Source organism: Camelus bactrianus, chromosome 1 (genome assembly GCF_048773025.1).
Source record: "Camelus bactrianus isolate YW-2024 breed Bactrian camel chromosome 1, ASM4877302v1, whole genome shotgun sequence".
NCBI classification, from domain to species: domain Eukaryota; kingdom Metazoa; phylum Chordata; class Mammalia; order Artiodactyla; family Camelidae; genus Camelus; species Camelus bactrianus.
Genome location: NC_133539.1, coordinates 84,809,158 through 84,831,062, shown reverse-complemented (window position 1 = coordinate 84,831,062; position 21,905 = coordinate 84,809,158). Strand labels below are relative to the sequence as shown.

Genomic DNA, 21,905 nt, shown 5'->3' with positions numbered 1-21,905 from the left:
AGTTTGAACTTGACACAAAATAAAAAGGAAATATTTCAAAGGTTATTTCAAAAAAAAATCAGGAATAGTTTGTCCAATATATATAGTGATAACATATATGGAAGACATAGACTTTAAATAACTGAAAATCATCAAGGATAGAAACATCATTTGCATTGAAATTGTTAAATTGAAATTAAGAGACAGGGTAAGGTGCAAGGAAATCAAGTTGTTGTATTTTATTATGTATTTTTTATTTTTATTGTTATCAATAGCATTTGAATTAAAATAGAAATGATTCCGACACATCATGAATTTGGTGTCTTTGCTGATTATTAACTTCTTGTGACACAAGCTTCACAGAATATAAAATGAAACACTAACAATTTATTTGAGCACTTCGCATTTCTGTGTTGACACAGTAATATTTCATTACACAGGACAATTATCTTCTGCTGCCCTTTCCCTGACCCTCAAGTTTATCTTAATTTGTTTTAGATTTTGAAATGAAAGAAATGCAAATAAAAAGATGTTGAAACATGAGGTTGAGTATAATGCATTCCAGTTTGCTTTTAGTCCCTCCTTTATAAAGCTTTCTTTGGCTGGCCTAGGCTGGAGATGTCATTCCTCTGAAATCCTAAAGTACCTCATGTCATTTTGCATTATTTATTCAATAATTTTGTATCTGTCTTATAATGTTTTAATAATAAAATCATATTAGTTCAAACTAGTGCTTCACATAAATTAACCTAGGTCTTCAAAATAGCCCACAGAGTTTACAGAAGATCAATATTGTTATCCCCACTGTGACGAGGGGAAAACAGCAGTTTACATACTTGCTCAAGGTCAGTTGGTTTTTTTAGGTGGCTAAGGCAGGTCTAAAATCTAGATTTATTTTCCATTGTGTTACAAAACATTGTAATATTATTTAATCTTAAATTCATGTTGAAGTTTGGAATCTTCAACTGGAATTTTTAAGATCTACCACCTTCTTAATTTGTAATTACTTATTAATTTTTCTAGTTTTGGTTAATTATCACAAAGGATCTTAATTAGATTTTAGAAGTGTCATTCCTATTTAAGAGATGCAGAAACTAGTGCTTAGAGAGATACATGATTAGCCCCAAGGTTAGGGTACCAAAGTCACTACTAAAATTTAGTTCTTCTTGTTACCCCAAAAGGAGAAGTGACAAGACCTCAGTTCTTGTCTTACCTGGAAGAAAGGAATTCAGATAGGATACAGAAGCATTGTGTAGCAAAAGATTTTAAAGGCTTTATTTAGCAAAGGAAAATACATCTCCAAGAATGGGAGGCGGGCTGATCCAAGGGCAGATGCCTACAGTCTTTTGTTTGCCCCTTCTCTTTTATCCTTGCTTAGAGATGGTCTCTTGATTGATTGACACCTCTTGCCCTTGGAGTGCTTAGTCATGTTCGTTCCCTTTTGCACATATCCTTACCCATGATGCACACAGGAAAACCCACGGGAGGGACCTAAACTACAATTAATTATATTACAGTGAGCGCTGGGTCATGTCTGGTTAGGCCCTTGTTGTTAGCGTGCAGTTGCAGCTGTCAAGTTCTAAGGGGTTTCTTACTGGCATTCATTTAGAGGAAATAAAACCCCTTTATGCTGAAGGTGGGCATACCACCATCTTCCAGACCATCATCCCTCTCCTCCATCTTATCTAACTACCTAACATTCTGACTGTTTTCCTGTACTCTATATTGCCTTTTGGTAGGGAATGAGTATAGCTATTAGAAAATCCGTCCTTATCCTTTCACAGAACATACACATATAGTAAGTACTCTATAAGCTATGATTAATTTTAATGTGAAAATACATTTTACTTCCCCTGTATATCTATGAATACATAGATGTTTAAATACATACATAAATAGAAAGATAGAGAAACTTGCTATTTCAAAAAGATCCTTCTTTATCCCAGTAAAAATAAACAGGTAAGTAGCACTTTAAATGTAAGTCAACTGCAAGAGAGAAAAAATACCCAGAGAAGACTGTGTGGCATACTTAAAGATAAATTTACTGAACTTAATTCAGTTGAATTGAAATGCATATCTGAATTTAAAATACAGGCTACCAAAGTGTGTAACTCTGCAAAGACAGGTCTGTTGTTCGGACAGAAGGTAAAAATTTTATTCACCATGTAAGATGTCAAAATACAGAAAAGAAAAATCAACATGAGTGAACTGATGACAATTTATTTTGACTGAGGATTGACATCAGTTATTAAGATGATATTCTCGGTAAATGTTCCTGTAAATCTTGGTATGTATATTGAGAAATTAACCGTAGATAATTTCATAAATATTTGTTAAGTGCCCACTATATGCTGAGTATTTTATCATGCTGCCCTCATATGGCTCTGTAGGATAGATATTAACTCCATTTGTGAATGATGAGCTGACATTAAGTTTCTAGATCTAGGATCTCCAACAGGGTGACTACCAGCTAAATGTGGCTGTATGAATTTAAGTTTTAATTATCTAAGTTAGAAACAATTAAAATTCCAGTTATTCAGTCACATTAGCCACATTTCAGGTGTGTAATTGTTCCATGTGGCTGCCATGCTGGACAGTACAGATGTAATACCTTCCAGTTATCACAGAAGCTTTTACTGCACAGCACTGATCCAGATATCATAGTTCTTCAAGCACCAGGGACCCAGGAATGAAAATTTTGCTAATTTACTGGTCTGCATATTCACATGAAATAACCCTATTAAACATTTCTTTAGGAAAGTGTTCTTCTAGCACTCTCTGGTGGGAAAAAGGAAGGGTCATCTCAAGAAGATGAGCATTCGAGTCTTTTGTCAAGTATAATCCTATAATAGGTATAGCTGCCTCAGGCTATCATAGCAGGAAGCCCCAGTAATTGATATATAATCTAATAGCTCCCCTCGCAGTAATGACATAATCATTAAGCAACTAGCTTTCCAGCAGAGAGAGGGTTTTGCTCAGTCATCAGGGATCATTCTGATCTGCATAACAGTTATATAAACTACAACATTGGATCTAGATGTTTTAACAAATTCTTTCAAGACTAAGAAGTCTGTGGCACACGTAGAGGTAAAATACATAAAATCTGTGGTATCTGCTTATTCTGACATATGGAGAACAGTCTAATAACTAGTTCCACACTTGCTTTCTTTGTGCTGATCATAAAATAGTGCATGGCTTCATGTACCTGTAATTATGCTCTTAATTATGCTCTCAATCAGTTTTCTTTTTCACACAAGGTTTAGAAAGAAACGGTATTCACACAACTATAAAGGGAACAAACTAATTACCCAGTCTGTCTTCTAAAAATATGAATAGATAACCCAGATCTTCAACATATGAGGAATGCCAGTCTCTTGAAAGAGAAAGATCAAGATGAAATAAAAGAAAATGTCGTAGGAGAGAGACTGGAAATGCAATAAAATTTTTTTAAAACTCTCTTATGTAATTAGATATAATCTAGAGGCTATTATATCTGCAAACATAGAATAAAATTGTGAGAGTGGAACTACAGAATAGTTTTAAGAGATTAAATTATTTTTGTATATTTATTGTATATTATATACGTATATTTTTACAGCAATAAAACAATAAAATAATTATAAAATGAAGGAGAAGATATTACTCAGAACATAGTGCAATCACACTTAAATCATTTTTGCATTCTGATAACTAAATGTGTAATATTACACTAAACTTTACATTTATCTGTGTCATCTACAAGGATGAATGAAAATAATTAGGAGCAGAGCAAAAGGTCTTGAGTTGATATTCAGGGTAAAAGCAATCCTGCAATGCTTATTTCAACTGTGCATAATCTTTGCCCTCTGTGACTTGCTATACATTAAAGTGGATTTGAATTCCATTCATATAAACTCTTAATGCTTGCTGCCATGCTTCAACAATCAACTTCTACCCCTTACTAGTTTCTGAACACACCAGTGTTCACTGTTTAGGACCGGAATCACAAAACTAAATGATAATACATTTTCTTCTATTATGTGTGAGGTTATTTAACCCTTTAATTTTCTACCTTAAATTAGATTCATTCATTCATAAACATTTGCTGAACCTCTACTGTCATTCAGGCTCTGGACTAGTTCTGTGAAGATTACTAAGACCCAAAGTAATACAGTTTAATGGTTGAAGAATTCAAGTAAATAGATAAAATGTAACACAGTGGAATAAATGATGTATAAGGGATATGAATATAGGCTATAAAAGCACATGGGAAACTTTAAATACATTCTCTCCAGGCTTTCCAGTACTTGGCATGCTAATGAGTATCATTATTTAGCTCAGCAGCCACCAACTACATTGGCACACTTACTTCACACGAGACGTTTAATCTTCCACTAGATATTGAATAGCTTCCTTGAAATTAACCTTGGAAATATCAGAAAACCTGTTCTTCTCCTTTCTGTTTTCCCTACCTCATTAAACGCCACCAAACCTGAGGAATTAACTGATTTCACGTATTCACCAGAAACAGAAACAGATTATCTCTTCTTAGTTCTACCTCTAAAAATTTATCTGCTTCAATTTCTGTTCATCTTCTCCACGTGACGCTTAGTCCAGGCCGCCACAGTATACAACCTTGACTCTCCAATGGCCTGAAGTCTTATCTCTCTGTTCCCACTTTTAATCCCCAGCCATAATACAAATGTACACCCAGAACAGCCAGAGAGGTGTGCTTAAACACTCCCTGTTTAACCAATGGCTTCCCATCACACTTTGGTAACAGCAGAGTTCTTGCATGGCCTACGGTGGTATTAAACCTACTGCAGGAAACCTGCAATCAACTGATGCTCCTTCTACCTGAAATGTCTTCCCTTCTCATGCTTAGTTTTCCCTCATCATTCAGGCATTTTTTTCTGTTACTTTCTCAAAGAGGATTTCCTTCGCTCTAATCTCTATTTCATCGTATGACTTTCTCTCCTATTGTCCTCTCTTACTTCTTTTTCACAATACTTTTCAGAATCTGAAATGATTTTAGTTTTGTGTATAACTGATTTTCATCTGCTTTCTCTAATTTATTATTCATAGTACTTAGGACTAATGAACGTATTATTTCAGCTCAGTGGTTAGCTATCTATTATTTAGTCCTCACTTAGTGCCATGAATTTAAATCTCACTAGGATGGAAAAGTAGATTTTTCCACTGTAATATATCCAGAACAGAACCCTTGACCCACTCTCCTCATTTTCCATTTTCAGCAAATTCTTAGTGCTTAGAAAAAAAAACGTGCCTGGTACAAAGAAGGTATTACATAAAAAATAATTATTGAGCAAATGATTGAATTAATAAATGAATGACAACCCTCAGGATGTAGGTTTTATTATTGTACGGATGAATGAAACTTTGTCAAAGGATTATATGGGACTAAAGGCAATCATTAATTTTGTTTAATTTTTCTTAATTCTAATGTCTTACTAATATATTAAAGCAATAAGGAAAGTCACTGAGAATAGCAACTATTTGTGTTTCCATGTCCCCTGTTGATCCTCATCTTCATACGAATATAAACTTACACAGTTGTAATCATAGTCATTAAAAGGAAAAATATACAAGTTTAAATTATTTCATCATTTAAAATATAATTTAAATTTAAAATATAGTTTAGATAGCTTCATACTTCTAATTAAATAGATGAGCAATCTTTTATAAAATATTTGAACCAGAAGTTTCTCTCCTATTAATGGATATTTTGGTTATTAGTAATATTCAATACAATGAATGACACAAGTATACATTTTCATCCTATAGCTTTTACATTCTGCTTTATTTCCTGGTGTTATATTCTAAAACTACATTAATCAATTAAAGATTATAAACATTCTTATGGCTTTTAATATGGACTACAGCAGGAATACAAAACATATCATAAAGTTTATTATATCCTTAGGACAGCACCTGGCATGTGGTGAACATATAATCAGTGTATAATTAATCTATTAGAATGAATGCTATCAAGTTCTCTTCCACAGACACATGCTAATGAATATTTCCTATTAATATCAATTAATATTTATAATTCTTAATGTAACAGTATCTGATTGATTGCCTTTGTTATATTTGGTCGAATTTTTTCATTACTGAATATATCATTCAATACTGTACATACAGTGGACAAGTGAGGCTCTGCCCTGAAACCGGCATCATTTGCAAATATTTTTCCCATTCTGTAGGTTGTCTTTTCATTTTTTATGGTTTTGTTGTGCAAAAACTTTTAAGTTTTATTAGGTCCCATTTGTTTATTTTTCCTTTTGTTTCCATTACTCTAGGAGTCAGATCCAAAAAAACATTGCTATGATTTATGGCAGAGAGTATCCTGCCTATGTTTTCTCTAGGAGTTTAATAGTATCCCATCTCACATTTAGGTCATTAATCCATTTTGAGTTTATTTTCATATTTGGTGTTAGAGAATGTTCTGATTTCATTCTTTAATATGTAGCTGTCCAGTTTTCCCTCACTACTTATTGAAGAGACTGTCTTTTCTTCATTGTAGATTTTTGCTTCCTTTGTTGTAGATTAATTGATCATAAGTTCGTGTGTTTATTTCTGGGATCACTATCCTGTTCCATTGAACTGTGTGCCTGTTTTTGTGCCAATACCATACTGTTTTTATTAATGTAGCTTTGTAATATAGTCTGAAACCAGAGAGCATGATACCTCAAGCTCTGTTCTTTCTCAAGATTATTTTGCCTACTTGGGGTCTTCTGTGTTTCCATACAAATTTAAATTTTTTTGTTCCAGTTCTGCAAAAAATACCATTGGTAATTTGATAGGGATTACATTGAATATGTAGATTGCCTTGGGTAACATGGTCATAAAACAATACTGATTCTTCCAGTCCAAGAACACAGTATATCTTTCCCTCTGTTTGTGTCACCTTCAATTTCTTTCATCAGCATCTTACAGTTTTTGCAGTGCAGGTCTTTGACTACTTAGGTAGGTTTATTCCTGGGTATTTTATTCTTTTTGATGAAATGGAATTGTTTCCTTAATTTCTTTTTCTGATATTTTGTTGTTAGTGCAAAAGATTTCTGTATATTAATTTTGTATCCTGCAACTTTACCAACTTCACTGATGAGCTCTAGTAGTTTTTCTGGTAGACGCTTTAGGATTTTCTATGTATATTGTAATGTCATCTGCAAACAGTGACAGTTTTATGTCTTTTTCAATTTTGATTCATTTTATTTCCTTTTCTTCTCTGATTGCTGTGACTAGGACTTCCAAAGCTATGTCAAACAAAAGTGATGAGAGTGGGTATCCTTGTCTTGTTCCTGATCTTAGAGGGAATGCTTTCATCCTTTTACCATTGAGGATGTTAGCTGTGGGTTTGTCACATATGGCCTTTATTATGTTGAGGTATGTTCCCTCTATGCCCACTTTCTGGAGAGTTTGTATTGTAAATGGATGCTGAATTTTATCAAAAGCTTTTTCCCCATTTATTGAGATAATCATATGGTTTTTATTCTTCAATTTGCCAATGTGGTGTATCACATTGATTGATTTGCAGATGTTGAAGAATCCTTGCATCTCTGGGATAAATTTCAATTGATCATGGTACATGATTTTTTTAATGTATTGCTGGATTCAGTTGTGGTATAATTTTTAAAGATAATTTCTCTCTAAAATATATGAAGCATTAAAGAATACATGAAATATGAATCTATTGCTTTAATAATCATAAACATGAAAATAGGTATAATAGCAAGGTATATAATATCACTATGAACTTCAAAGCCTTTTTATGCCCTATCATATTTCTTATTCTCTCCCGAGAAATGTATGCTCTCCTAAATCAAATATTAGTATCTCATTCATTTTTATATTTTAACTTATCTGTATATTTCTAAACATTCTGATCATATGTTTTTCAATAGTGTGTAGTTTATTTTTGCTTGATTATGACATTTTTATATGGTACTCATCTCTTATTCTTTTTTTCTCCACAGTGTATTTTGTTTGGTCATTGATCCTATTGATATTTGTAGTTAAATTTCATTTATTTTAGTTGTGTACTATTCCTTAGTACCAATACATGAAAATAAATGTATTCATTTAACCATTGAAAGTTGTTTCCAGCTTTTGCTGTGACTAATAATGCTGCTGTAAACATTATTGTATGTCTCAGTGCACGTAAGTGAAAGTTATCTCCTTGATTATGTACCAAGGAGTGAACTGTTAAATTGTAGAATTGCATCTCTTTTAATTTTTCTTCATGATGCCAAATTGTTTCTAAAATGCTGTGTCAAGTTGCTGTGACTGAAAGACTGTATACTGTATGATTCCAACTATATGACATCCTGAAAAAGGCAAAACTATGGAGGCAGTAAAAGAATCAGTGCTTGTGGGGGTTGAGGGGAGGGAGAGATGAATAGGCAGAACACAGAGGATTTTTAGGGCAGTGACACTACTCTGTGTGGTGCCATAATGATGGATACACTTGTCAAAATCCATAGACTTACCACACCAAATATGAACCCTAATGTAATTGTGGACTTGTAGATGATAATGATGTGTCAATGTGTCAATGTAGGTTCATGGATTATAGCAAATGTATCACTCTAGTGTGGGATATTGATAGTAGGCAAAGCTTTGGCGGGACAGGGTGGGGGGAAAAGGGGATTCTCTTGTGCTCTCTGCTCTATTTTGCATTGAATTCTAAACTTCTCCAAAAAACAGTCAATTTAAAAGACTACACTTTACCAAAATTGTGATAAATATAGAAATTTGCATAATCCTCTTTGTATTAAAATTTTACTGCATAATTTAAAATGTTCCACTTAACTTCATTTGTAATTTCTTTCAATAATTTATAAAATAAATAATATGCTGATACTCAAATTTAAATGGAAATGCTATAAGACAAATATAGCTAAAATAATCTGGCAGAAAAAAGCCAAAAAAATGTATACTTAAAGTTATAAAGACATATTATAAAGTTACAGTGAATAAAATGGGCTGTTGGTGCAAGAAAGGAAAAATAAACCAAAAGGAAAAAAACAAGTTTAGATGGAGACCCACATATGCATACTAATTAATAAGATAATTGATCTTATTTCGTAGATAAATATGGCACTGCAGTATTCTGAAGAAACTGTCTTTTCCATAAGTAAACTCCATATTCATTATGTGAAAAAATAATAAAACTTAACACTAACTCAAACTATATTTAAGCTACATGTAAATAATCCCAGATGAATTGACAAGCAAACAATAAGAATCTAAAAAATATATAGAAAAATAACTTCATGATGTCAGGGTGTACAAAGATTTCATACATGGTGAACAAAATACTAACCATCAAATAATTTAGAAATTGGATTTCTCTAAACTTAAGATGTTTTGTTCACAAGATGTTGTTAAGAGATTGAAAGATAAACCACAGACTGGAAGAGAATATTTGTGGTACGTATCTGGCAGATTACTCAAAGTCAGAATATAAAAAGAAATCCTACTAATCAACAGAGGGGGAAAATTACGACAACAACAAAAATGTGTAAAAACTTAATATGGAAATCTTATGGAAAAGGCTATCAATACAGCCCCACATATGAAACCATGCTTAACATTGTTAGGCAATTAAAATCCTGATAAAATACCACCAATCACACTAAAAAAATAGTTCAAATGAAAATGTTTGATAAAATCAAATCTTGGTGAGGATGTGGAATAAATGGAGCTTCCTTCAATCATTCCTTTGGGAATTTACATTGATATAGCCCCTGTGGAAAACTGTTGGTCAGTATCTAATATACTATAAAAATGCTTTCCCTGTGACTCAACAATTCTATACTGATGTGTAAGACACAGGAGAAATGACCACTTATGACCACCAAAAGACAGGTGCCAAAATAATGATAAGAGCTTTAACACTATTAGTCAAAATGGAAATAATGCATATGTTGATCAACAGTAGAACAGATAAATTGTGACCCGTTCTTTCAATGGAATTCTATTCAGCATAATTACAGCAATGTGCAATGTGACTCTGTCTCACATATAGAAACCAGAAACAAAGCATATAGGCTATGAGTACATTCATCTAATGTTCAACAATAGGCAAAATTAGTATATAGATATAAAATTTAGAAAACTGGTTGCATCATGTATAAAACTTTTTGCCCATATAATTACATTTTTACATTATGTAGTTTTCCTCAATTAAAATGTTCTTAAAAATAAATCATATACTCCTGTCTGATGAAAATTCCAGCATGGATACCAGATTTATATTTATTATTTCATAGTCTAAAATTGTTTTTCAACTGTTTTCTGTTTTTCAGTTTTGCTCTTTGAAACGCAGCTGTTGGTTTGTAATTCTTGTTTTATTTATTTTTGGTAGATACACTGTCTTTTTTTCTGACAACTTAAAAAATCTCGTTTGTGTGTGGTGTAATGCAATTTCAGTTCAGTATGCCTGAGAGCATTGTTTGTGATTCACTGAGCTTCCTGAGTCTGAGAATTGATATCTTTCATAACGTTGAGAATTTTTATTTATTATTGATTAGAATATTGTCAGTCATTTGTTCTTATATCCTCTTTGTTTTAACTTCCAACCATTCCAGATAAACATGTTAAAGTCTTATTACTCTATCCACATTGTTTTAACCTACCCTACGTATTTCTCACTTTTGTGTGCTTATTTGCGCTAAATCCTGGGTAATTTTTATAGGTCTGCCTTCTAAATCTCTAATACTTTTTTGATTCCTTGTTTTATATTTTTAAAATTTTACACATATTAATTTTACATTTTGACCTGATAATTTCTGTACCTGCATCCCTAAGGGATCTGAATTTGTGTTTTCTTTATTCCTATATTCTGGTTCATGATATCATAGTTACTCATATGTTTGTATTTTTTGTGTGTGAATTTTTATTTCTTGGAGCTTTAATTTGAGAAAATTATTTGACTCTTTTTTTTTTTTTTAATGTGCTTCCCCAGAGAGAGTAATACGTCCATTTACTTCGTACTGGCATCATCTGCATTTGGTGTTAACGTGTAAGTTTCATCTGGTGGCTTTTTGAATTATATATTTAGCTTGACTTCTACCCCCAAATCTTCCTAAGAAAATTCTTGCAATAAAAATTTTTCAGAAAAAAAGTTTTCTATACCCAGAACAGAGCCTCAGTCAGGCAAGTATATCTACCATTTCCTTTGGTCATGTAAGTTGCCTTCTGGGAAACTTTCAAAATATGTTCTCCAGATTTCCTGGCTTTGGGCGGAGGTCATCAATTTGATCTCCTTCAGTATAGTAGAATTAGAATTTTCTTTCAAGCTGGCATAGTAGGCTACAGCTTTTCAGTTTAATCCCTCAGGGCAAACCATGGTGTAGCAGCCATTTCTGCTCTGGATGCATAATTTTGTCTTCTTTTGTCCCTAAGGATTTATACAATATTTCTTCCAGGTCAGGTATATGTTTTAAAATGATTTTTAAACTAAAGTGTTAAGAGGTCTGTACAGAGGTTTTGCTGGTCATTGATTTGTTCATATTAAGAGAATAATCCACATTTTCACCAATATTGGAGCAAGGGATTCCACCCGTACCCTTCTTTTCTTCTATATGCACGCTCATCTAGTATTAAGCATGTAAATCCTGTTTTTACCAAGTTACCATATTTCTATTTCAGCTCAACATTTAAAAATTACAATTTTATGGTCAATATGTATTTTATAGGCCTATATATTTTATAGGCTTTTAAAACCGTATATGTCCAAGACAGAATTCTTGATTTCTCTCCCAATAACCTGGCCAACCACAAGTTTCACTATGTGATAAATAACACCTCCGCTCCCTTTGTTGTTCGGAGCAAAATTTTAGAATCACTCTTTATACTTCTCTGTATTTCACTTCCCACATCTACTTCATCAGCAAGTCTTATACATTCTGCCTTCAAAACAAATTCAAATCCCTGCCAATTTACCCTACTTATACTGTGACCAATTGTGCCTTCCATCAATCTTCCTCTGTCTCTGCTTCACTGATTTTAAAAGTATGGACAAGGTTAAGAGGAACTACTAAGGCATGCTGAAGCATTTACAGGCTAAAAAAAGAAAAAAAAAAGATACTGGATTCAGCTATTAAACTAGATCTAAAGGAGAAAGGGTGTTTATAAAAACTGGCTGAGTAGAGCTGGAGCTTTAGGAGAGGGCTGCTGGAAAAGAGCTGTGCTCTTCACTAGAGGAGTATAACTTCACTAGAGGAGTATGAATAAGACAAATAAATAGTCCAACATCGTTTTCCACCAGGAAGTGCTGACTTCCTGAAGGTATTTTCCATTTTAGGAATGATAACAGAACTAAAAAGGCAAAAGGACCCATTTTAGAAAGCTTTCTGAGGCACAAAGCAAGGCAGAAGATTAAATCTGCAAAGCAACAGCAAAAAACAAAAAACAAAAAACACTGTATCTAATTTTATGTTGCAATCATATGTGAATCAAAGAATAGACAGTCCTTTGGTTCAGCAGTTATGTACTCAATAACAATTCAGCAGTTATGTACTCAATAACAACAACAATCCTCACACTCTCCTGCATGTTGAAGGTATAGTGACAAACAGGCCAGATCAGCTGCCTTCTCTCACTGAAACTACACTCTGTTGGGAATAAAGCCACTGAACAAATTAACAAAGAAAGATGTCATGTCATTTTAGGTAATATTTAGTGATAGGAAGAGAAGTGTTGAAATTCAAGATGGTATTTGAATAAATATGGGAAGGAAGTTAGACCTTAAAAACAGAGGAGAGAAGTTTTCTAGGCACAGGAAAAGCAAGAACTAAGTACTCCTGCCATTCTGTAGAACAAATTAGTTACATTATTTTTGATATTAAATTGAACTATTCTTTCACAGAAATTATTTCAAAAAATATTCCCATTAGTAAAAGGAGATTATGATACCTAACCCATGAAACATTTGAATGATGCTTAACATAGTGTCTGTCTTAGAGTTTAATAAATATTACAGGAATTCTCTATTACTATTACTGCTTTCATTATTGTTACTTTATTTCAAGGTAAAGGCTATTTTCACTGACATACAATTGTGTCAGAAAGATTTACATGGAAAGAAAAGAAGGAGAGAAATAGTATTGATTACTTCAGACTGTACATGTAGCTGAAGATATAAAAAGTTTTTTCCTTGTGATTAAATTGAGTAGCTTTCATAAAGGTAAGCCAGAGTCCATATATTTAAAGAAACAACATGGCTAGAATTATTCACTGGTAACTGTTACCACAGACAAACGAGCTTAAACAATTTAATCAATTCTCGGTGTCATCAAACATTCCATTAACTGGTGGCATTTTAAACCATACCAGTAATCTTTGACTACAAAGTCCAAAACTATCTTTGCTAATTAAAAAAACGGTTACATTTTTATATTATAAGGCCACAAAGAATCGAGTGATTAACTTTGAATCATGTATTATTGAAAAGCAACTATTCTTAGTATTTTCCATCTTATGCACCTATTGTCTTCTCCTGTTTCATCTATTTTCTCTTAATGTCCTGACATCATTTTTGTTCTTTTCTGTTACCGTCTAACTCTACTGTATTCTCTCACAGTACCTTCAACATTTACTTAAGTCAGCCCTATTAGTAGACAGATTATATATATTATAATATAGATTATAGACTAAATTCATACAAGAGTTCTACTGTATTTACATGGATATGAATGATATGTGGTCTCTTACCTCAATTAGCTTAGGATTCAGTCAAATAAATTGCTAAATCTTTTTTCTGATTCCCAAATAATCATTTCTCCCATTCTATTTTTGCAACATTCCACTTTCAAAAGACCCCTTGGTTGGTAAGAAATAGAGATGGCAAAATAAAATGGACAAGAACAATAATTATTAAGGTCAATTTTCTCTTTTACTGCCTCTTAAGTACTCCACAGTTATAATCACTTGTAGTTTAACCCTTACGGTAACAGCATGAAATAGACATCTTAATTCCTATTTTAGAGATTATAAACGCTGAAATATTAAGTGCCTTCACTGAGTCATAGTCCTGAAAAGTAGAGGAGGTTGGATTTGTACTAGTGGTTCGTCTGGAACCAGAGCCTGAGCTATTACACAGAGGTGCACCAAGTAGAAATAAATTCTTACCTGTCAAGAGCAGAAATGCCAGCCCATGCACAAATTCTCCCAACAGTTCTATGAATGTTTTATCTTTATTTTGATTTCTGAAGCATTAATTTCTTAAGTGTACTTTAGTGGTGTAATGGATGCAATCTTCAATGTTAATTATAGAGAGAAATCCCCGAAGTAATTACTCCATAATTTTCACTCTAGTGAAATAAAAATAACCATATTTTTGTCATAGGTTAATGTTTAATTCCAAACATCTATAGAGTAGATGTATCAACACTTGTACTTTTATGTTTAGTTTTTTAAAAATAGGCCAAACTATAAACTGCTGCTATTTCTCAAGCCTGGAAAAGAAGATAAAGCTATTTTGAAATTAATCACTTGCATAGATTGTATTTAAAATATTCTTTCATTGATTGCTATGACTTTTTTCCAGTTAAAGTATACACTTTATGTACATTGCCTTTGCAGTTAGACTTCTTGCTTTCCAGAGAGAAGTTTGTAAACAGTATTTATGCATTTATGATTTCTGGATTTGCTCAGATTGTATATATTATTTTTATACTTAAGTGTATTTTCAAGTGCTTTTCAGGTATTTCTAATTTTGGGGGCAAGGGATAAAAATATGCCTTTAAACAATAACAAAAAGTTGCTACTTATTTTAAGAATCTGTTAAGATTTAAAGAAATGTGTCTTCTGGAGTTTATGGAAGAAAAAAAAATTGAGAAAAGAGCAATCCTTAAGAGTCAAATCTAACGCATAGTTCTGTTCTTGATAGTCAAATCAGATATGCTTTACTGAACGTAAAGTTGTGCTAGTTCTCCCAGCTGAGGAGTATTAATGGGTCAGATACGGCAAGCATGACTTGGTGGCAAAGCAAGGAGATTTCTCATATAATAATTTCTAGACTTTTGATTATTTTGTGTTTATTACAGAGTCAAACTGTCTTTCTATAGTTTTTGTGAGAATAGCTGTTCAAGATTTCACTTATCCAACCAGATTCTTTTCTCAACTTCAATCCTGTAGAATAAAGTTGATTCTAACAAGCAGTTATTTTGTTTCCCCAGAGAATGGCTAAGATTCTTAGTCTCTATTACCTGCTCCCTGACTTAGATATAATTATACCTATTCAGTTCAAGGACAATTATAATGAGAATGATTCCAATATTGTTCTGGAACTAACTGTATTGTTGTAGATGAAGACTTGGTCACAGAAGGATCTAAATTAAGCCAAGCTATTCAGAAGTTCAAGCCAAAAGTATAGGTACTTATGTGAATGATGTTTCCACTATCCTAAAGCCACTAAAACTGTCAAGAAAAGCTACTAGTGGCCCCAGAAGACTATAATCCCAGAAATACCATTAGACCAATAAGATACTAGAAGAAGCATCTTTCCCAAACTTTTTGAATATCACTGACTTGGGCAGTCATGGCCACAGTGGGTTTTCTACCACTCAGTGCCCACCCGCCGCCCATGAACCTCACCCCTGCACACACGTTACATCTGACTAGCTCTCAGCACCTATTTTCTACATCCATTTAGATATATCCTAGCTATTTGAAAAACTACTGATCCAGAAATAGGGATAATGGGAGATGATATTCCATGCTGGCTCTGTAATGCTTAAAATCAAGCTGACACACATTGCAGTCTACCCAGAAAGAGTGCTCATGAGAGGACATACTCCAATAACCATTTTACACACTACATCAGTTCAGAGATGGAAAAAACAGGTCGAGGTAGTAGAAGAGATTACATAAAGATCTCAACAGTGAAAATGTATGAGGATCTGTGACATTTCTCTGTTATACAGAACAATTACGAAAAAGGGATTTGCCAAGCCTTAGTTGACAGATATCAGGGATGAAGGCAATCTCTTATGATGCAAAAATATGTCTGTTTGCTTTCAGGGAGGCTGCAGTTTTGTGTGTGTGTGTTTGTTTTTTTTTTCCCCCTGTCTCTCAGGTCAAATTCTTGAGGCAGAACACAAATGAACTTGGAAGGAGATTCTTCTCCACTAAGGCCTCTAGATAAGAATGCAGTCCTGCTGACATCCTGATTGTTGTCTGACCAGACTCTGAGCAGAGGACCCAGTTATGCTATACCCTGAGTCCTGATCAAAAAACCATGAGATAATAAATGTGTGTGTTTCAAGCCACTAGAGTCGTGGTGACCAGTTATGCAGCAATAGATAACTAATCCAAGGGCCATCATTAAGAAATGATACAGAATTTAAAACACAAAATTAGATTGAAAAAAAGGTTTATTACCATTTAGAATGAGGACAAAATCACACAAATTACTAATTTTAAAATGTTGACAAGTACCACAGACACCTCGTTATTCAGAAAGATAGCACAATTATTTTTATTAACTACTAACAAGCTGTTACAACTTTTAACTGTACACTTTAGGCCACAATCTCTTTGATAAATTCTTCATGTGAGGAAAGTCTGAAAATATTAATTTTCTATACACTAAAAAGAAAGGTAGTTAAACTTTTTACTGTAGTTGATCAAAAATCTTCTATCACTATGAATGTAAAAAATTCATGTCAACTTACTAACTTGTTATGGATGATGTTATGTAAAGTTTTAGGGTCAAATATGAAGTGCAATTATAGATTTTAGGTTGTTTCTAGTTTACAGGTGCAGAGGGTAATCTGAAATACTCTGAGTTGACAAGTATCCACCAATTAGTTGTTGAGGTTCTGAGTGCTTTGGCTTATTGTTTTATGTAATCTCTGTTAATGCCAGGATTTTGTGTCAGATTGGCAAGAAGTGTATTTTTCCTGTAGTCCTCATACAGTTCATTCCTCTTCGTTAATAAGATTTTAAAAATAATTATCTATTTAAACTATTCCCTTTTTATGAATTATAATTTTTCAAACAATACATTTTAAATGAATTATCTATTCAACACATTAATATGTTAATGAATTTTCTATTCAATATTTACTTCTTCCTTTTTCTGAATTTCCATTTTTCTTTTTATTTAGTTGCTACCACCAGCTTTGCAATAACAAAATATTTTCTATAGATTTATTTTTACCACCTTATGTTCTATTATATCAATTTTATATCTGAATTTCTTTCAGTTATTTATCAAAAAACTCAGTATAATGAAATACAAGATCTTCACATGTGTTCAAATAAGAATTCTGTACTTTCTTATTTGTTATATTGAAATATTCTAAACTTGTTTCTGGAAATCAGATTTTTTTATTGTTGTTTTATTTTGCAAATTTTACCAAAACATACCTTCAGGTAAATACGCCCCTAGGCGCCAGCAGAGGCCTGGAAAAGCAGAGCCTTAAACTCTAAACTTCATCATCACCTTCTCTTTACAATGCCTCTGGGGTCTTCCCTCAGTTGACTCTCTTGGTTGGTGACCATCCATTATCCAAGCAAATGAGTCTTAAAGACAGGCCTGTACTCACTGATACTGCTAAGTCAATAAGAAAAAAATCTAGTATCTTAAATAACTACTGGGGTAGTAACAAAATGTGGTTATTTAAGTGGAAAATGAAAAATTAAAAAAAATAGAAAAGCTGTATAAAGTAGTAATTGTACAGGTACAATATAATGGAAAATAACTTACTTTTTATGCTAAAATCAACAATAGTTTGAAATAAAAAAGAGCTGCTTTAATCATCATTAGAAAAGATAGAAAATTACATGTTTATTTGTCAACTGTGTGGAAAGCGATGTCACTTAAAAGATATAACTTATAGAATGTATTTAAACTTATCATCAGAGAAAAACTCAATGGCTCAATGGTTTTCTTTCATCTTTTTTTTTAAATTTTTGGTCTTTTTGCATTTTAACAGAGACTAAATTTTTTTCTACCTAAGAATTTAGGCAAAGAACAATAAACAGAAACAAACAATGTATTATTTAATTTATGTTAATGTTAGAAAAGGCATGGTACAAGATTTTTCAAATGATCCTACTGTTTCATAGTTCATTAAATAGGTTGTTTAGTTGAAAGATTTATTTAAACAGAGAATTATTAGTGCAGTTTATTAAAAAGAAAAAATTATCTTTAGATTTAGAATGTGAAAGGGAATATAAAAACAAAATAAATGAGATTATTTTTAGAAAATTTATTATAAATTTATGTTAAAATTTGAAAAATAACTCCATATTGGTAAAATAATTTTTACCTCCAAAATTAGGAGTTACATACTAGCAAAATTTTAATATACTTTATTGCATTGATGGCTTCTAAATAAAAGTAATACATTTTACATTTTTAGCATGTTTTAAAACTCATGCGTCTCCCTTTCCTCACTTGGTAGGAGAGCTTGTATTGGGGAAAATAAGCAAGGTTGACCTTCTTTCTTCATCACAAAGCACTTCTATGTTTCCTAACATATTTTGACACCTCACCTACATTCAGGCTCAAAATGTGAAAGGGAAGAGAGGCTGTGGGCGTAGAAAATTTCCAACATAACTGGAGTCCTTGCATGGTGGCATAATATTTAGGACTGGTGGATGTTGGGCACTTTTATAGGATCTTCAGACAAGGTCAGTGTGAATATTTTACTGACATTTTGTCCAGAACAAGTTGACATTTTCATCTGGCTGCTGGTTACATTTTCTTCCTCAGTTTGGGCAGAGAACAGAGGGACACCCTGTCTAGGCTCCGAGCAGGATGATCTGGGATGACTCACTGGGGCTGCAGGATCTACGTAGATCTTTTCTACAGCAGACAAGCTGGAATTGACTCTGAGTTGGGAACGCAGTGAGTTGTTTCAGGGATCTTGGGGCCTTCAGTGTGGATTGTTCCACGGAGCTGTTTGGGCTTCCTTACAGCATGGAAGCTGTGTTTTCAGAACAAGTTTACCAAGGACAGGAAGCAGGTGCTGCCTGTCCAGATCTGGCCTGGTTCTGGCAACCTGCATACAATCACTTCCACCATATTCTATTAGTCAGATCAGTCACGGAGCCTTCTCAGATACAAGGAAAGAGAAGATAAACCCTCCCTTTCAATGAGAGAAGTTTCAAAGATCTGAAATTAGTCTTTCTTAATTAAGATTTATTTCTCTTCCACATGTGTGATATCTAGGCGGAAGCAGTTCGTGACCATGAATGCACATCTACCATCAACAGTGACTAAGACTCCCTCCATTGTCTTGCTCCTTTATCCCTTCCACCTTGTGGTCCAGAAGGCTAGCAGGAGGGAAGAGGAATAAAGATGAGTGTGTGTCCTCCTTTTAATTATAGTTACTAAAATTTCTAATGGGTCTTCTACTTATGTACATGTAGCTGTTCCTAACTGCAAGGGAAATTGGGAAATTCCATTCTAGTATTTTATTCTAGAAAGATCTCTATTTAGTTAAAAACTAGGATTTACCTATTACTTAAGAAAATAGAAAGAATGAATATTAGGAGAAAAGCAGTAGTCTCTGCTACAGAATACATTTTTGCATCTTTTCTGAGAAGAGAATAATTTAGAAGATTTTTTGTATTGGTTGGAATTTGCTTATAGCTAGATTAAATTTAGATAATTAAAGTAGAAGTTGATTTAATTCATAGTACCAGTTGGCTAATATAATTTTTTAGTGCATAGTGAGCCATGTAATCCATCTGAAGAGATGTATCTAGAAGTGTCTAATCGCCTTACAAGGCTATTCTAGCAGAAATTCCTCTTGACACCCCCACAGCCACAGACACTAGAACCTTTGCCAAGCTGCTGCAGAGAAGATCAAGTGACTATATGACTGTCCTTGGCAGAAGAGCTATTCAGCCTCACTCAGCCTTCGCATCATCTCTCTTAATTCTGAGAAGATGTAATGGCTTCAAGTTCTCTATACAGCCCAGTTGTAAGGGCCAATGGGAAATGAAGCTTTTAGCTTCAGCCTGGGAAAAAGAAGAGATACCAGGAGAAGAGATACCAAAATGGAAAGTCTATGTTCAAGATAGCTTGTGTGTACAAGCAACATCTCTCAATTTTTAGGTGCTACCACTAAAATTAAGAAAAACTGCAGTATACTATTTTTGAAGACATGAAAGTTTGAAAATTCACTAAAAAAATCAGTATTTTGAAAGAAAGAAAAATTTGTCTTTATAATCTTCCCAAATCTTCTCAAGCATAAACTAAAAACATTTTAAGAGCAGAATATATTTGTGGTAAGTTAGACATTCAAAGAGTTTATGTTTTAATTGTACCTCTCCTTTACAAATGAATATAAATAATTACAACTAGCAAAATAGGTAAAAGCAATAGACATATTAATTGCACATATACAGATATGAACATCCAAATGCAAAAATAAAAGACCCCATGAAAGCAAATTAAAATTGATCAAAACCATATTTGTTCTCTCTAGTAACAGAAGAAATCAAATTATAGGGAAAAAAACTAGCTATGATTTTATTTTTAATCTTAAAATCTACACTTCCTACCAAAGTCAGAAATATATGCCTTGTTTGATCATTTATTTCATTATAACATAAAAATGGCTGGATTGCATTGAGAAAAACTTATTGGGTTTAGAGTCAAAATATCTGGGTTCAGATATGCTTTTTATCAATTTCTTACTTTGACTTTTGTGATGCTCAATTACATATCTAAGAACGTGTGGATAATAAAAACTTCGTCATAAATATATGTTTATTATTAAGTTTAACTAAAATAACAAGCAAAACAGTTTGTGAACAATTACTGATATCTATTATTTGCTTAATTACTTTTATTCCTTTATTATTTGTACCACATGTGCATTGCTCTGTAATCACCTTCAGTCCCAGGTCTAACCTCTTATAAAATCCTGTTGATTCTGGATTCATTCATTCCTTCATTTCAATTTCTCTTTCCATCATCCTAGCATAGAGTCTCTTCACTTCTTTTTTGATCTCCCTTCCTAGAGGCTCTCTCCCCTTTAATGTATGTTGCACTCCATCTCTAGATCAATTTTATAAAACACAGTCATGACAACAAACTTTATTGCTTAGAAGGTGAAGCTCAAAACATGTTGCCCTGGCATGTCAAATTCTCCATTATCTGGCCCTGATTGAATAAATTACCTTCTCTCCTGCTAAAGTTCAAGATAAAACTCTCTTCCATTCCAATGAAGCCAGACTTTTTATTATTTTTTTTCAGTTCACAATTTTCTTTGTAGATGTTGACATAACTCTCCTCCCATAACATTTTCTTGGGAAAATATGGAACGCTTCATAAATTTGTGTGTCATCCTTGCACAGGGGCCATGCTAATCTTCTTTGTCTCATTCCAATCTTAGTATATGTGCTGCCAAAGCGAGCACAAAGCCAGACTTTTAATACCTTACAAGTACAACATGCTCATACCTATGCTTTTTTTTCCCCTCTTGGAGTAAATTAGTGCCTGCACTGTGTAGCCTCTCAAAGTATGTTGTTTGCATTGAACTTTGCAGCCAGTGAATAGTTTCCCAAATTGCATTTCTCGGAGTAGTGGATGCATGTGAAATTACAGTTGAGAAATTGTTTTATGGGTGTAAACACTTGGTACTATCTATATCAAAAAGCTTCAAGACTTATGCAATTAAAAGATGAAATAATATGCTACTAAATGTTAAGTGGAACATATTCAGAGATCAAGGCATAGCTGACAGCTCTGTTGTGAGTCATAATTGATATCTTTATTTATGTTTCATTGATTATTATAGTTCTATGATTAAATTTATTTGTTATCCAAAACCTAGATAGAGTCTATTAGACCTGCGTAATCAAGTAGCCGCTATCTCCATTATCTGTTCAACTTCTAATTTTTTTAAAAGAAATCAGAGGTGCTTGATTAAGGTTTTGAATGGCAGAAGCCC

The 21,905-nt window shown here is 33.1% G+C and overlaps 1 non-coding gene across 1 annotated transcript; it reads right to left on the bottom strand.

Annotated features, from left to right (window-relative positions):
- Window positions 1-21,264: 21,264 nt before the first annotated feature.
- On the bottom strand, window positions 21,265-21,371 carry LOC123616026 (U6 spliceosomal RNA). Its single transcript, XR_006723890.2, has one exon. It is a non-coding gene; the product is annotated as a U6 spliceosomal RNA (small nuclear RNA).
- Window positions 21,372-21,905: the final 534 nt, after the last annotated feature.